Source organism: Balaenoptera musculus, chromosome 9 (assembly GCF_009873245.2).
Source record: "Balaenoptera musculus isolate JJ_BM4_2016_0621 chromosome 9, mBalMus1.pri.v3, whole genome shotgun sequence".
Lineage (NCBI taxonomy): Eukaryota > Metazoa > Chordata > Mammalia > Artiodactyla > Balaenopteridae > Balaenoptera > Balaenoptera musculus.
The window spans coordinates 40,007,487-40,024,159 of NC_045793.1; the positions used below are offsets into that span (position 1 = coordinate 40,007,487).

The window sequence follows — 16,673 nt, forward strand, 5'->3', positions numbered from 1 at the left end:
TCAAAAAAGTTCTAACCTTTGCCAAATCCAAATATCACCTTCAGTTACTGAAACTATCTATATTTGAAGTTGTTGACCATCCCTTTCTTCTTGAAACTCTACTGATACCGTGCCATTTATTCCTCATATTTTCCGATTTTTTTTTTGCTCTGATACTTAATTCTTAGTGTTCTTCAGATTTATTTTTTCTGCTCATTGCCCTTCTCACGTGATATGCAATTGTTGGAAGATATAATTTACTCTCATTTTTAATGTTCACAAATATTTAGGGGACTCCCAAATTTATGTAGTACCAAGTTTTTCACCTGCTGTTCTGAAGGTCTAAATTCATAAGAACATGTTTAACATCACTAATTCTGTCCCAAATTAAACACTTTTTCTTTTCTAAAACTGGCTTTTCATGTGCTCTTTTATTCAGTTGGGGATCTCATTATCTTCCATTCACTCTATCAACCTAGAATCAGTCATTCCCAAATCCAATCATTTGTAAACTCCTACCCACTTAATCTTGTTCAAATATCTTTTCCTGTCCAATCCTACTCCTGTTATCCTAATCCAGGCCTTTAACATCTCTTACTGGGTAATTTTTATAGACAACTAACTGGACCTCCTGCCCCTAGGCTCATTTCCTCAAATATATTCACACTTACCAGAAATCTATTGAAAAAATGCAATGTCATCCTTACTTTCTTAAAGCCCTTTAATAGTTACTTATAACATACCAGATAAAAACCCTTTCATTCAAATTCCTCAGTTACCTTAACTCTCCAGCTCATCTACTGACACTTGCTATTTCATTCCTCTTCTATCTTTCTGAAATTGAGTCTACTCTCCTTCCTGCCTCATGTTGTTTTGTTATTTGGGAAAGAATATCCCTATCCCATTCCGATAGACTTTATCTGGCAAACTCCTATTCAGTCTTAAAGGCTCAGTTCAGGATGACAGTTTTCAGTAATTCTTTCAGACTAGGTCAAACTGAATTAAAAGCTTCCACCATTTCCCCCACCCACAGAACACTAAGCATAATTATATGCCAACAGATTGTGTGCTCCTGAAGGACAGGACATATTTCATTCATCTTTATATTTGCAAATCCTATCAGAGACTAGTGCATACTGAAATTTTGAGTCTGAATACCTGCATTTGTGTTCTTCTTCTGATATTTATCAGCTAAGTGACATTAAGAAAAATAACATTTACCCCTTATAACCTCACTTTTCTTATCTATCAAATGGTTTAATAATAATATGTACTTAACTTTTGTGGTTGTTATGAGGTTCAAATGAGATGTTTATAGGTATATGTCATAACGGGAATATCAAAATAAAGCCAGTCACACAAATTTTCGGTTTTCCAGTGCATGTAAAAGTTATGTTTACATTGTACTGTAGTCTATCGTGTGCAATAGTGTTATGTCTAAAAAAACCAATGTACCTACCTTAATTAAAGAATACCTTAGTGCTAAAAAGTGCTGTTATCTGAACCTTCAGGGAGTCATAATCTTTTTGCTGGCTGCTGACTGGTCAGGGCGGTGGTTGCTGAAGGTGCCGGAGGTGGCTGTGGCGACTTCTTAAAACAAGACAGCAATGAAATTTGTGGCATCAGTTGACTCTCCCTTTCACAAAGGATCTCTCTGTAACATGTAACGCTATTTGGTAGCATTTTACCCACAATAGAACTTCTTTTAAAATTGGAGTCAATCATTTCAAACCCTGCTTCCACTTTATCAACTAAGTTTATATAATATTCTTCATCCTTTATTGTCATTTCAGCAATATTCACAGCAGCTTCACCAAAAGTAGATTCCATTTCAAGAAACCACTTTGTTTGCTCATCCATAAAAAGTGCCTCCTCATCTGTTAGTTTTATCATAAGATTGTATCAATTCAGTCACATCTTCAGGCTCCACGTCTAATTCTAGTTCTCTTGCTTTTCCCACCACATCTGCAGTTACTTCCTCCACTGAAGTCTTTTTTTTTTTTTTTTAAATTAATTAATTAATTTATTTTTGGTTGTGTTGGGTCTTTGTTTCTGTGCGAGGGCTTTCTCTAGTTGCGGCAAGCGGGGGTCACTCTTCATCGCGGTGCGCGGGCCTCTCACTATCGTGGCCTCTCTTGTTGTGGAGCACAGGCTCCAGACATGCAGGCTCAGTAGTTGTGGCTCACGGGCTTAGTTGCTCCGTGGCATGTGGGATCTTCCCAGACCAGGGCTCGAACCCGTGTTCCCTGCATTAGCAGGCAGATTCTCAACCACTGCGCCACCAGGGAAGCCCCACTGAAGTCTTGAACCCTTCAAAGTCATCCATGTGCATTGGTTTCAACTTCTTCCAAGTTCCTGTTAATGTTGATATTTTGAACTCGTCCAATGAATCACAAATATTCTTAATGGCATCTAGAATTGTGAATCCTTTCCAGAAGGTTTTCAATTTATTTTGCCAGATCCATCAGAGGAATCACTATCTATGGCAGCTATAGCCTTATGAAATGTATTTATTAAGTAATAAGACTTGAAAGTAGAAATGACTTCTTGATCCATGGGCTGCAGAATGGATGATGTGTTAACAGGCATTAAAACAACATAAGGCTCATTGTACATCTCCATCAGAGCTCTTGGGTGACCAGGTGCATTGTCAGTGAGCAGTAATGTTTTTAAAGGATTTTTTTTCCTGAGCAGTAAACAGTGGGCCTAAAATATTCAGGAAACCATGTTTTAAACAGATGTGCTGTCATTCAGGTTTTGTTGTTCCATTTATAGAGCACAGGCAGAGTAGATTTAGCATAATTCTTAAGGACCCTGGGATTTTCAGGAATGGTGAATGAGCATTGGCTTCAACTTAAAGTCACCAGCTGCATTAGCCACTAACAGGAGAGTCACCTTCAAAGCCAGGCATTAACCTCTACTTTCTAGCTATGGAAGTCCTAGATAGCATCTTCTCCCAATGTAAGGCTGTTGCTTAGTCTAGCCACCTTCATTCATTATCTTAGTTAGATCTTCTGAATAACTTGGTGCAGCTTCTGTATAAGCACTTGCTGCTTCACCTTGCACTTTGATGTTACAAAAACAGCTTCTTTCCGTCAAGCTCATAAACCAAACTTTGCTAGCTTCAGACTTTTCTTCTGCAGCTTCCTTACCTTTTGCAGCCTTGATAGAACTGAAGAGAAGTTAGGGCCTTGCTCTGGATCATGGTTCAGCTTAAGAGAATGTTGTGGCTGGTTTGATCTTCTATACAGACCACTAAAACTTTCTTCTACCAGCAATGAGGCTGTTTTGCTTTCTTATCATTTGTGCATTCACTGGAGTAGCACTTTTAATTGCCTTCAAGAATGTTTCCTTTGCAGTCACAACTTGGCTAACTGTTTGGCACGAGGGAGGCCTAGCTTTCAGCCTATCTGAGCTTTTGACATACCTTCCTCACTAGGCTTAATCCTTTTTAGCTTTGATTTAAAGTGAGAGTCATGCACCTCATCCTTCCACTTGACTACTTAGAGGACATTGTATGTTTATTAATTGGCCTAATTTCAGTATTGTTGTGTCTCAGGGAATAGGAAGGCCTGAGCAGAGGGAGAGAGATGGGGGAACAGCCCGTTGGTAGAGCAGTCAGAACACACACATTTATCGATTAAGTTTGCTGTCTTATTATGGGCACAGTTTATGGTGCCCCAGAATAATTACAATAGTAACATCAAAGATCAGTGGCCACAGATCACCATAACAAATATAACAATAACAAAAAATTTGGAAATATTATGAGAATTACCAAAATGTGACACAAAGACATGAAGTGAGCAAATGCTGTTGGAAAAATGATGCAGATAGACTTGCTCAATGCAGGCTTGCCAGAAACCTTCGATTTGTAAAACATTCAATATCTGTGAAGCACAGTTAAGCAAAGTGCAGTAAGACAAGGTATGCCTATATACTACATGAAATATTCATATATTGGTTGTTTTATTGTGTTGTTTTAACTATTAATAAATTATTAAGAACTTGAGCTTAAGCACAGATTTCTAGAATAATAGCATAGGCAGACAGTTAACTTGGTAAGAAAAAGAGAAGGGATTCTGTTGTTGCTATAGTAAAGAGAACTACCAACAAAAAGTTAATATGTATATATATAACTGATAAAATGACACGTAAAAATATACTTACTTTTAGATCTATTTAGGAGTCCTGGAAAACTCATGACAAAATACAATTTATAACTTGACTAATTTAGATTCAAGGGATTTAATTTTTCTTCTAATAATAGGACATAGAACTTACGAGAAAGAAGCCAAAGTGTAAGAAGAAAGGGAGCAAACAGAATTTTGTTTACTTGACATAAGCCTTTGAAATAAGAACATAATTTATCATTGTGATGGTCAGAAATTAATTCAGCTACCTATTTACATATCCAAGAAGTCACTTGCAGTCTTTTCAATATGCTTCGCGTCATCCATTTTATTTCTTGTTTCTATATAAGCATGCACTAACAATTTGGGAATGATAGTGTGTCCATGGCATCATTATAAGGAATTAAATAAATACTCAAAATTTATCAATTATTGATAAAGAAGCAAAATAAAATGAAAAATGCTATTTAAAATAAAATGCAAAATGCTATTTAAAATAAAATGTGTATTTGTCCCATTTGCAACAGTTTTAATAGGATAAAATAGTATAATTTCAGAGGTGACTACTATGAGATAGTTGGGGTATTTTTATTTTCACAACCCCCATGGACATGTTATAACTATATCCTTGGTAAACCATTTTACTGAGGTTGTTCATGCAAAAACAGGTTAACCATGAAAAGAAACTTTATAATTTAACAGTTTTATCTGGTCAGAAAACAGACTGGAAAGTCTGACAGGCCATTTCATTTGTATTTTTAAAAGAATATGGGCTAAGGGTAGCAAAGTGTTTCTTAATAAGCTCTACTATTAATGAATTGATCTTAGAAAATGTTCCAAAGCAATTTTCTTAGAAAACTAGGACAGGGTATTCCTACGTTTTTCTACTATGCCACTGTGAAGTCACAGTTCAGCCTTAGGAAGGAAAAATAATCCTATTCTCACCAATACCACTTTTCATTTTACAGTCTTCTCTCCCAGTAATAAGTCTTTACAGTGAATTAGGTAGGAAAAAAAAAAAAAAAAAAGGAGAAAAGGAAGGCATAAGCAAAGCAAGAGAAATGAAGAACTGAAGTGACAAAACAAGTGGTTCAAGGCACAATCTTCAACAATTCAAGAACTACATATTTTTACGCACAAGAGTCAATAAAAATAACTGCTGTTCAAACTGCAGCTTTGGAATTATGTTTTGCTTGTGCCTGTCCCCATTACCAGTTTTCTCAGGAGTGCATTTTTCTTCACATAAATAACTAAATGTGCAAGAACAAACTTATTATTTTGCTTTGTTTGTTACAAAATATTACATTTTCATTCAAATAAACTCATTCCCCTTATCATATTTAGAGTATATGCTTGCCTGCTTGAATAGCTGAAATAAAGTAGTCACAAAAAGCACATGCATGTATTTTAAAGTAATAGCAAAGCCTTTTAAAACCTAGTTCTCATACCGTGGTAATTATCATTGCCCCACAGATCAGTATGGGTTAATAGTAGATTGCTCAGAGTAGATAATATTGTCACTATATAATAAAACAAGGAATTTCAATGAGCAGGGCATGAGTTATTTTCCTACAATAATTGGAATCATGAACAGGCAGATGGAGCCCTGAAATGTTGCTGGTAAACAACTGGACTTGGTTGGGAAGGACATTTTATATACTTCCCCTTTTTTGAAGATCACAAAGTATACTCCAAATATTACATGGTATCTCTTGTTCCCCTGAAAACTTATGTTGCTCAGAACCTATTTCTCATGCTGCTCTATTATTGACTTGATTCAGGAAATGGTGTTCTTGCAATGGCATAGTCAGGGCTCTCAAAAAGCCCCTGGTGCCATTTCAATTATTTCTGTTAAAAATAAGGCTGTGCCTGTTATAGTGAACAGTTGTTAAATTTATCTGGGGCACATGGCAGTTGATGAATCATTGCACGTAAAAACAACCATACAGAAACTGTGGCTTAGAAATCAAACAGCCTTTTGAAAATGAGGTCAATAAAGAACCACGAAAAGAATCTAATCCTTCAGAAGAGTTGACTTTTTCTAAGTCCTATAGATTCTTATTTAGAAAATGAAATGAAAATGAAATTCATCCTTCCTATAAAGTCAAGAGTAATCTTTCCAGCTTGATTACTACTGATGACCTTTCAGTGGCGTCTCTGAAGGACATCAGATAACCTTTGAGGATTAAAGGAATTATTGCCTGGGATCCTATCTCTGTCTTACAGAATTGTCATTCTACAAAGTACAATCAAATTACTACGCGAAAAATTATTTCATGAGAGGACCATTCATGGCCCAACTCCTTCATCAAAGTCCAGAGTATTTGAGGACGCAGCCTACCCCCACCCCTACCCCTCTTTTCCCCATGGTATTAGCAGGGTTAACTGGAGCCAGAGGGTGGGGAGCTTTGGCAAAATTTTGCTTGTTGGCCCACAATGTACACTTCTGCCACTACCTAGAGGCTGGAATTATGCTGATTTTTAATGTTTCTAGTTATTCTTTTTTTTTTTAATTAATTAATTTATTTATATTTATTTTTTGTCTGTGTTGGGTCTTCGTTTCTGTGTAAGGGCTTTCTCTAGTTGGGGCAAGCGGGGGCCACTCTTCATCGCTGTGCGCGGGCCTCTCACTGTCGCGGCCTCTCTTGTTGCGGAGCACAGGCTCCAGACGCACAGGCTCAGTGGTTGTGGCTCACGGGCTTAGTCGCTCCGCAGCATGTGGGATCTTCCCAGACCAGGGCTCGAACCCGCGTCCCCCGCACTGGCAGGCAGATTCCCAACCACTGCGCCACCAGGGAAGCCCCTCTAGTTATTCTTACTTTCTTTTTGCTCATCAGAGCTCTTAAATGCTAAGACCAAACTGGTAGAGACTTATGGAAAGCTAGGTTGCTCTTGACTCATCTGAACATTCCACTGGGCAAGATTTCTGGTTTTCTGAAAACCAGATCCAAATGGAATTAGAAAATCATAACTCTTGTAGGATAAGATGGAATCAACATTTTTCAAGATATTTTATTGATATTAAGTAATTTATTGTACCTGAGGATCCTTTCTTTAGACAAGTTAGATGTGGATAATTTCTACATATGTGCACTGATCTTGTCTCAGTGCCTTCACTTGAAGAGCTTATTATTATTTGAATGTTAAATTTTCTGATAGCAAATAAGAAATGTGAAGTAGATTATTTTTAATAATTCTAAACTGTAGTTCTGTTTCTGTAATGTGATGATGTAAACAATAGATTATTCTATTATCCTTCTATTATTTTAACTTTTGTACAGAAGTATTTGTAAACAAAAATGAAATGATTAGCAATTCAAATATTTGCTGTCTAAAAGGGGATTTTTAAGATGATAGAAAAAATAATTCTTCTTTTCTCTCCAGCGGAAATGATGAAAGGGTTTTAATTTTTAAAAGATTTACCTATAAATCTTAATTATCTCTCAAATTAAACCCTAATAATACATTTATATTGGGATCCAATATTCTACTTATTTATTTAGATAGTTAAAATAGCAAATTTGATCCTAGCTTGTTCAAGGGCCAGGCAAATTTGAAAGACTTAGAATGAAAGTGAATCTTTCTAAATTTAAAGTCATAAAACGTTTATATAGAGATGTTAAGTAAGGAAATTTTAGAGTTAACCTTAATAAGCAATCATCCTCATTCACCCATTCAGTCTCAGCATAATATACCAGTGAATATATGAGTAATAGATGGAAAATCACTTTTAACCATCCCTCTGCAAGAGTAATTGCACAAGTTAAAGCAAGGAAATTGGTGATAAAGTTAAGCCATAAAATTCTAGGGTTCTTAGAATTATGGGTAAGGTGATGGTGGCCAGTTCTTAAGCAAAGGAAGAAGAATATGTTAAAGTAATCCAGCTTCATCAGTCCTGTCCTCTTTAGGGAATCCCAGTGTCTTGGTAAAACTGTAAACTCTGCTGGGAGATCCTGTCTCTCTCTGTATTCAAGCTCTGAGCTCTATCACGTGGTGTACTTTTTAGTGGCCCCCTAAAACATTCTCATATGTGGTCCCTTTACATACCAAACTGAATTTCATAATGGGTGCCACTACTTATTCTTTCTACTTATTTCAAATACAATGGATCCAAGACTAGTTACTTCCTCCCTAAATGTTGTCTTACTTGCCGGGCACTCTTCATTAAGATCTTATGGTAGGTAGAATTCTAAGATGGCTTCCAGGATTCCCATACTTTGGAGAACACACCCTATAAAATTGTCTCCCCTTTAAAGTGGGCAAGACCTATGTATATGATGGGATATCACTCCTATTACAACATTACGGGTCAGTTGACTCTGAGTTAATCAAAAGGGAGATTAACCTGGGTGAGACTGACGAATCAGGCAAGCCCTTTAAAAGAAGTTGAAGCATGAGAGAGACACTATCCTGCTAACCTAGGAGAAAGGGGCAGCTATGTTGAGAACTTTTTTGAACTTCCTACAGAGAAGGTCAAGTATATAGAAAAGGAAGGGTGTAAGCTGAATAAGCTTGGGAAAACAAAAACACATGCTCCAGAAAGGAATTAAGACAGGCTGACACCTTATTTTTAGCTTTGCAAGATTCAAAGCAGAGACTCCAATTAAGCCAGGCTTGGACTGTAGATATATGATACCAAATGGGTGCTATTTTAAGCCACTAAATTGGTGGTAAGTTGTTACACAGCAGTGGAAAACTAATACAATACTGTGTTTGAAAAGTGGATAATTCCCTTTTTAAGCTTAGAATGCCCATACGGACTTTTCCCTGATATTTTTATTTCTTTAATTACTTCCGTGAGAATCTGAAATAAATGAGGACTTGAGGAAGATGACTTGATTCCTGGTGATATTTTTCTTTAGTTTTAAACCTCACTTTTATAGCTTAAAATTCATGATAAGGTCTGGTTTTTGTGATGAAAAATATTTAGATGCTTAGTATATAGATTATACCAGACAAATTGCTCTGCCTTGCTGGAATATCCTAACCATAGTGACAAATAACCTGAAAATTTGGTTCTATGAGTTTTCCTAAATAAAATATGCTGCAATATTCTGCATTAGTTCTATCAGTGTTCTTTGGAAATATGGCTTGAGGAATGTAGATGGCATGTGGTTTGTCATATGGTGAGCATTAATATGTTGTACTGTTCTCTTTTTTTCCCATAATTTTCAAACAATGTTTTTGATAGAACCACTGCTCTTCCAAGAAGTCAAATGCTCCCACTGTTGAGATAAAAGTAGTTTCTGCAATTCCAGGACATTCTGGTGTTACTTGGCATCCTTTTAGTATCACACAGATCCCTCATTTCGAACAAGGCTTTCATTTTAAAAGCATCTGCCAATGGATGACATATCTCTAATGCATTCTGTGGAAGCCTGTAACTTATCTTGCTTATTAAACTCTCTAGGGAGTTAACCTAAGTCTTCTCATATATTGTCTCTGGATTGACTGTTATATCTGCATCTGTGCCAATTTCTAGTTTGACTTAATAATTTTTCTTGGATAAAAGTAGTGAAGTAGCCAATTTGTATAGTGCTTAGAAGGTTCTTAAATAGGAATGAATGTTGCCGCTTTCTGATTGTGTCTGTGGGATCAGGTATGCACATACATATAAAAATCATGTTAGTATTCATAAAGTGTAGGTTATTTGGGAAGCCTAAATTGTGAGTTTCTGAGGATAATTTGGGGATAGATAATGGAATATGGAAGTGGTGGAAGTTGTTGATTGAATATTTTCAATCATGGCTTTTTTTCTATAGTCATTTTGTACTAAGACGTTTTACATATGGATAAAGTCATACATGCCATGTCCTTTCTCTCTGGAAATTTTGTGTATTAACCAGGGGATCATGAGAAAGCTTAACTGTCCTATTATAATGAGTTATTAGTACTGATAAGAAGGCTCAGAATGATATTAAATACTGATATTTTTCTTTGTTTCCCACAATAGCAATGCAAGGTCCTACTGCAAGCTAATATTCCTTTTGTTATTTTCTTCAAAGAAGTCTTTCCTTATGTACCTTGCCCTTGATAGTCTTTGCCTTTTTCCTCAAACAAAATTCATTAAAATTTTTTTTCTCTATATTTTCTTTATGGTTCTAGGATTACTGTAGCTTTTCAGATTTTGGTAATTTATTATTATTGCTTCTAAAAGAACTCACTTTTATTTATTTTTTGAAAGTAATAACAGCTTTAATATATGTCCATATATAAAATGTGTTTGAGATAAAATTCACATAACATGCAATTAATCATTTTATTTTATTGAATTTTTGAATGTTATTTTATTTATTTTTTATACAGTAGGTTCTTATTAGTTATCCATTTTATACATATTAGTGTATATATGTCAATCCCAATCTCCCAATTCATCACAACACCACCACCCCCGCCCCCCCTCCGCTGCTTTCCCCCCTTGGTGTCCGTACGTTTGTTCTCTACATCTGTGTCTAAATTTCTGCCCTGCAAACCGGTTCATCTGTACCATTTTTCTAGGTTCCACATATATGTGTTAATATACGCTATTTGTTTTTCTCTTTCTGACTTCACTCTGTATGACAGTCTCTAGATTCATCCACGTCTCTACAAATGACCCAGTTTCGTTCCTTCTTATGGCTGAGTAATATTCCATTGTATATATGTACCACATCTTTATCCATTCGTCTGTCAATGGGCATTTAGGTTGCTTCCATGACCTGGCTACAATTAACCATTTTAAAGTGAGCAATTCAGTAGCATTAAGTACATTTACAATGTTATGCAACCATCACATCTATCTAGTTCAAAACATTTCTATCATTCCTAAATAAAACTTCATATCCATTAAGCACTTACTCTTCACTTCACCCTTCCCTCAGTCCCTGACAACCACCAGTCTGCATTCCGTCTTTACATATTTACCTATTCTGAATATTTCAAGCAAATGGAATCATACAACATATGACCTTTTTTTTTTGAAATAGACGTGATATTAGATTGATGAAAATTAGGTCTCTTTTATTTCTACATCCCTCACAAAAATCAGAGGCATCAGTTTATAGATATTTGGGAAATCAGAGAGTATAAAAATAATGAAAATAAAAATAAAAATTGACTTTTGACTTTTATAGCTTTCCCTTTGGGTAAATGAATCTACTGTGTTATTTAATTTACTTAACGAATCTGAGGTCATTGGTTGTATTATTATTTAGGAGAAATTTGACAATAAAAATGTCATAATGATAGCTTCTGCATCTAGCCATGACAGAACAGTTTATATCCGATTAGGTCTTTCATGAATGTAAAACAGAACAATAGGACACAAAATATAAAAGAAATGTTTCAAAGCATAAGAGATTGACTAAGGCACACAGAACTTGAAGGGGGCAGGGTTTGGTTTCTTTTCTGCTAGAGAGATTTGAAATACACTGATGTATTTCTCACAGATTCTCACGTTCGCATATTCTTTTCCCTCAGGAAAAGATAATTCTTAATGCATGGCCTAAAGGTCAATCCAAAAGCATGTTGCTTAGGGTCTGAAGCATTCTTACCAGAGGAGACAGAGCATGGATCTCCAGGCAGTGAAGGCATTTAGGATTTTCAGGGGCTGAGATCTCAAAGAGAAGGAAAATACTGTTCACAATTTTCCCTGGCGTGTTTGTCGTTTCTTGTATGTGCAAGGAATACTGCAGGTGCAAAGAACACTGTATGAAAACAAGTAGAAATCACCATGTACGTGGTTAGAGATATGATCACATATATAAATAATCTCACAATGTTGGTAATATGTAGGTTGGGTCTTGCTAAATACTTCAAGATTTTAGCTTAGACCACAGAGAATTTTGCTCAGAGTAACTACCGTGTTTTAGGAGTAAGAGTAAGCATTGAGAATAGTGCAAACTGGAGATAGTGCAGCCCAATGAAAGGCTAAAAGCCAACACAGCTAGATCAAAGTGATCTGCCTACTTTTTTTTATCTTCTGCTAAAAGTAAATTTAATACTATCTAAAGGAAGATAATATCATCAAGTCTCTATAATATTTTTCCTGCAAAATATTGTCAATTCAATAAAAAAGTTACCAACCTTAACAATAAACAAGACCAAAGGATACAAAACCAAGAGAAAAAAAAGAAATAAAATCTATAAGAAATCTAGATATTGAAGTTATTTCACAGAAAATAAAACTATGATAATCTGGCATAAAAAAATAGGGAAAATTTTACCAAAGATCTATAATCTCCTAAAAAAGTGAATCAGATGGAAATTCAATACTAAAATATACAATAAATATAATTAAGCATTTTACAAAAGTACTTCAAAGAATATTAGATGTGACAGAAGAGAGTAGAGAAGAGGAAGTTCAGTCAGTAAAGAATATCCAGGTTGAAGGAAAGCAAGAAAAAAAATGTGGAGGAAAAAAACTTAAAATAAAATATGACACATATGGGACATGGTGAATATTTCTGATGTATGTATATTTGAGAGCCTAGAAGCAGAAGAGACAGAATTTGACAGAATTAATATTTAATAAGCACTGAAACATAAGCTTTTAATACTAACAAACAAATCCATAGATATGCTATGGTCTAAACTCTAAGCAGGATATATATGGAGAAAACCATACTTAGGCATCCAAAATTTATTATCTGACAACCAAATACCATGAGAAAAATTTTAAAGCAGTCAGAGAAAAACTGACATATTACTTTCAAAGAAGTAAAATAAGACTAATGAAAGACTATTTAACATAAACAACAAAAGCTGGAAGCTAATGAAATCACATATTTATAAAGCACTTAAATAACATCCAACCCTGAATTCTATTTTCACACAAAGAAACACTAAGAGAATATGTAATCAGAAAAGCTGTTTGTATTAAATATTAAAGGGATTTTTTTTTTCAATCAAGAAAATGAGCCTTGCAGGAAACACAAAAATGTAGTAAGAGAAACAGAAATGTAATAAAGAGAAACAGGAAAATTAAATATAGGGTTAACTCAAAATGGGTATTGGCTATTTAAAACAATGACAATATAAGGTCTTTTCTGATTTTAAAATACACATTTAATTAAAATATATGGTGACCATAGCAATAAGGCAGAAATCATGTAAATGGAGTTAAATGCTGTAATACTTTTGCATTATTTGAGAAGTTTAAGATTATTTAAGGTAAACTGTAATAAGTTAAAGGTTGTGTTCTAAAATATCTACAGCAATCACCAGAGGAATAATGAAAGGTTGTAAAACTAAGAAGCTAAAGGGGAGACAAAATGAAATAATAATAGTAATGATAACAATGATAATAACTTGATTAGTCCAAAATAAATAAATAACAAAATATAGACATAGAAAACAAATGATGAGATGATAAATTTAAATCCCAACATATATCCAAATATATCAGTTATTACATTAAATGTTAACAGATTAACTATGTCAGTTGAGACACAGAGTGATCAGATTGCAGTGAAACACACAAACACACACGTATTACAACTGATGTGGCTTATCCCAGGAATGTAAGGTCAGTTTAACATTTGAAAACGATTTAGTGTAAATCACCTCATTAACAGAATACAGTAGGAAACCCACATGATTATCCCAAAAGAGGTAGAAAAAGTAATTTATGATAAAATGCATCACATTATGACAGCCATTTTCCTTCTTTCTGGCCATTTTAACATTAAGCAGGATCAAATTTTCAAATCACACTCAGATGAATCAGAAATGTTATACGGTACCAACTTTACTAAACATTTCAAGGATACAGGCAATGCGGAGGTTCAGATGAAGCAGAGAGAGAGAGAGAGAGATCTGGGACATCGAGCAGTGTTCCTCTTGGCCCAGTATATTAGTATTTTCATATACTAAGTAATTTTAATGGGGCACTCCTCAGAGAAGGGATCATTTAGATTATAATACATGTCTATTTTATAGCCCAGAGATCTAGAGCTTACATGATATTATACAGGGATCCATGACTCAGAAGTCTAGAAATAATAGTTTAGTTTGCCATAAACAATATGGAACCAGGGATGTCTTGTCTTTACAGGATATTTTAATCTTTATCTTTACTTATTGTAACATTGTTTATCCTGCATTACCTGCCCTCCAGGGAATGTGGAGAAAAATGAATCACAAAAGAGCTCTTCTAACTTGTTTGTCATACAATTATTTATTTATTTATTTATTGGCTGTGTTGGGTCTTCATTGCTGGGCATGGGCTTTCTCTAGTTGTGGCGAGCGGGGGCTACTTTTCGTTGCCGTGTGTGGGCTTCTCATTGCAGTGGCTTCTCTTTGTTTTGGACCATGGGCTTAAGGCGCACGTGCTTCAGTAGTTGTGGCATGTGGGCTCAGTAGTTGTGGCTTGCAGGCTTTAGAGCACAGGCTGAGTAGTTGTGGCACAGGGGCTTAGTTGCTCCGCCTGCTGTGAGATCTTCCTGGACCAGGGATCGAACCCATGTCCCATGCACTGGCAGGCGGATTCTTAAACACTGTGCCATCAGGGAAGTCCCCGTAGTACAAATTTTACAGCAGTGAGATAGTAAAAGTTTTTCCTAAGATATAAATTTGATGGGAATGTCCACTATTGTTATTTTTATTCAGAATTATATTGGATGTTCTAGTTATTGCATTATAAGACATTAAGATTAGAAAGAATTAAATATTCTTATTCTTTGCAGAAAATGATTGTATGTATAAAGAAAACTAAAAGAAGCTACAGAGAGAGTTTATAGATTAAAAAGTGAATTTTACAAGATTTATGGATATAAGATCAATGTAAAAAATCAAATGTATCCTCTATGCTGCAACAAACAAATAGAAAATGAAAACTTAGAAACATCATTTATATTATCAAAAATATCAGAATATATCGTTTTCATAGATAAGAACACTCAATAGTTTAAATGTGTCAAATCTTACAAAATTAAAATATAAATTTCAAACAATTTTAGTCAAGTTTTCAGATTACTTATACATGCTTATATTGAAAAGTCAATTTTAAAATTAGTATGCAAATGGTAAGTGCCAAAATGACCATCTTGATAAAGTAGAACAAAATTAGAATACTTATGTACTCAGATGTAAAAATTAAAACTGCATAGTGTAAGTATAAGCAAATATACCAGTGGAACTGAATGGATAATACAGAAATAATCGCACACTTTTAAGATCATTTGCCTTATGACAAAGTCCTCACTACAGTGCAGTGAGGAAATTATGTCTGCACTCAATTCAATATTTCCATTAAATTTTGCAAAAAATCTCAAAATAATATAAAAATAGATTTTTCCATTGAATATGTATAAAACTTAAAATATATAATTTAACTCATTCTTATTAATAATATTTTAATAGATTTAATAAACTGAGATTTCTTTATAAATTTTAATGGTCTTCTGAGATTCTCCTAATATCAAAGTTCCTATCTGAATCAAAAATAATAATAGTTGGATAGATTTCTTTCTGATCAATACAATCATTTTCTTCATTTGAGAAGTTGCTCCAATCTGTACTAAACTCTACATCAAAGAATGAGCATCACAAATAGTTTCTGGGCTAAAGTATCCAACTCCTTTCTGGACCTGTTACGTATTTCAAATGGAATTGAGGATTTTTTTTGTATTTCTATCTGTTTGTTTTGTTTTAATGCACATGACACTTAAGAAAGGAAGACAAAATTTTATATTGAGATAATGTGAATAAAGAGAAAGTAACAATTACTACTAATTTCCCGATTCTTCAACCCCTGTACTCAGAGGACGATATTATATAGTCTCTGTGATGTTGGCTGCCATATTAAAGATAGAGGTGAACTGTATGTCTCATGAATATCATATAAATGTGGTGGAAGTCAATTGAAATCCAGCAACTCCAGTCTGTGTCTAGAGTACACTGCTCCTTTTGTTCTCCAGCTATATTGTGGTCCTCTTTTCTCAACTCTGTTATATCACGAGGAGAAGGCTTATGTTTTATGGCCTTATTATTATTTCTACATAGAGTTAAAGGAGTAGGAGCTTAATTAATACTATGGCTCAATCACTTCATTGTACTCTGAAAGGTAAGTTAGTAAATAAAAATATTCTTCTAATGAATTCTGGAGTATTGTTATAGAATTATCTCTGTTTCACAGCATATTCCATTGTAAACCAAAACATACTTAATATTTAACTTAATATGAGATATTGCAAACAGAACTCTAAAAAAAAACCTCTATGTAACATCTAATTTAGATATGGTTATATAAATCAGCAACTCTCTTGTGGATGGGTTTAGGAAGTCCTAAATCAGGACGTGGCTGTAGCACTTAAAAAAAAGGTAGGAGTGCAATTACACTCTTGTACAAAAGGCACTTATCTATCTGACTCATTAGTAAAGCCATATTCTATTACTTACTTAATTAATTAGTTAATTACATTTATGAAGTGTTACTTAAAATTTAGCCTTAAAGTATTGGGGGTAGTAATTATAACTGTGGTTTAAAAACCATGAGTGCCTAACTATACTTTATTTTTTAATGTTGCGACCTTAAAAAAATTCAGTAATTGGGACAGAATAAATTCCTTCTAGGATGCATTT

At 34.5% G+C, this 16,673-nt stretch overlaps 1 pseudogene; it reads right to left on the minus strand.

The window, feature by feature from the left end:
* Positions 1 to 1,494: 1,494 nt before the first annotated feature.
* Positions 1,495 to 3,493, minus strand: LOC118900527 (annotated as a pseudogene).
* Positions 3,494 to 16,673: the final 13,180 nt, after the last annotated feature.